Source organism: Sciurus carolinensis, chromosome 1, assembly GCF_902686445.1.
Source record: "Sciurus carolinensis chromosome 1, mSciCar1.2, whole genome shotgun sequence".
NCBI lineage: Eukaryota > Metazoa > Chordata > Mammalia > Rodentia > Sciuridae > Sciurus > Sciurus carolinensis.
In genome coordinates this window covers 167,826-169,576 of record NC_062213.1, presented here as the reverse complement: position 1 = coordinate 169,576, position 1,751 = coordinate 167,826, and the positions used below count along the sequence as shown (strand labels likewise).

The 1,751-nt window shown below is 54.0% G+C and overlaps 1 pseudogene; it reads right to left on the bottom strand.

Annotated features, from left to right (window-relative positions):
* Positions 1 to 600: 600 nt before the first annotated feature.
* On the bottom strand, positions 601 to 1,432 carry LOC124993266 (40S ribosomal protein S2-like; annotated as a pseudogene).
* Between the last annotated feature and the right edge of the window lie 319 nt (positions 1,433 to 1,751).

Here is a 1,751-nt window from a genome sequence, read left to right as displayed (position 1 = left end):
GTGTTCTTCCAGCCCCTCTACGCCGTGCACAGCGGGAACTTCCAGGTGTGTGCAGAGGGCACTGCAGGGCATGGGGACAGAGGGGCAGCTGTGGGCTTGGTGGGGGCTGGGCTGGTCTCTTTGTACAGTGAGTAGGTTCAAACTGGCCTGTTTCGAGTGGGCGATGATTGACACACTGTCTCGAGTGCGTTTTTACTGATTTCTTTTTGTTCCCTGGCCTCCGGTTTCATTCGTTCTTTCTTTTTTTGTACGTGATGATTTTTTTATTTATTTTTATGCACCCAGTGCCTTACACATGCGAGGCTCTGCCAGTGAACCCAAGCCCCAGCTCCAGTTCCATTCTTTTTTTGGGGGGGGTACCAGGGATTGAACTCAGGGCCACTGGGCCACTGAACCACATCCCCAGCCCTATTTTGTATTTTACTCAGAGACGGGTCTCACTGAGTTGCATAGTACCTCGCTGTTGTTGAGGCTGGCTTTGAACTCGTGGTCCTCCTGCCTCAGCCTCCTGAGCTGCTGGGAATACAGGCGTGAGCCACCATACCCGGCTTCCAGTTCAGTTCCATTTTTTTTTGGGGGGGTTTCATTCACTGTATTTATTTATTTTTGTATAAAAACCCTATGTTGTAGCCACAGCTGAGCCTGGGTCCTCTGCACAGAGACTCTGGTGTGGGTTTTCACAAGATGGTCAGTGAATTCCTGATAGGGAGACTTGGTGAACACAGTTTCTTTCCAGAGATCGGGAGTCAAATGGCTGTCTGTCTTGGAGATGGCATCAAAGGTGGCCTTAGCGAAGTTGCCCGAGGGGCAGTGCAGCCCCTGGCAGAAGTATAGCGGTCATCAATACCAGCCATCAGCAGCAGCTTCTTGGGCACAGGGGCTGAGACGATGCCAGTACCTCTGGGGGCAGGGATGGGCCGCACCAGCACAGAACCACAACGTCCAGTCGCCTTGTAAGGGACAGTGTGAGGCTTGCCAATCTTGTTCCCCCAGTAGCCTCGCCGCACAGGAACAATGGAGAGCTTGGCCAGGGTGATGGCCCCTCGGATAGCAGTGGCTACCTCCTTGGAGCACTTTACTCCCAGTCCAGCATGACCATTATAGTCCCCGATGGCTACAAATGCCTTGAACCTGGTCCGCTGGCCAGCACAAGTCTGCTTCCGTACAGGCACGATCTTCAAAACCTCATCCTTGAGTCACGCCCCAGGAAGAAGTCCATGATCTCAGACTCCTTGATAGGCAAAGAGAAGAGGTAGATCTCCTCCAAGGACCTGACCTTCATGTCCTTGGCCAGGCGGCCCAGCTGGTGACTGGGATCCACTCCTTGTCCTCGGCCTTGCCTCTGCGAGTGCCGCTGCGTCTTGGAGACCTCCACGGAAGCCGCTGCAGCCACCCATTCCGGGGCTCCCTCTGCACCAGCGTCATCCACCATTTGGTGTTTTCCCAGAGAAGAAGCCAGTTCCATTTTTGATGGGAAAACTAAACTTGCTCCTGACTTATCTGTCTGCTTGCTACTGAGGGAAATGTTCAGTTCAAAGTGCATATTGTGACCTGTCTGCACCCACCCCCCATCTCATCCCCTCTTCTTTCCTCCTCCTTCCCAGAGGTCTTTGACCTGTGGCTCTGGGGAAGGGTACTACTGTTGTGGCCCTAACAGGAACTCTGATTCCTTCTTTGGTGGCCACCGTGAAGTGGCCCCTTCTGGGCCCGTGGGTAGCTCCCTGGCACCACCACACACAAGTGCACCCTGT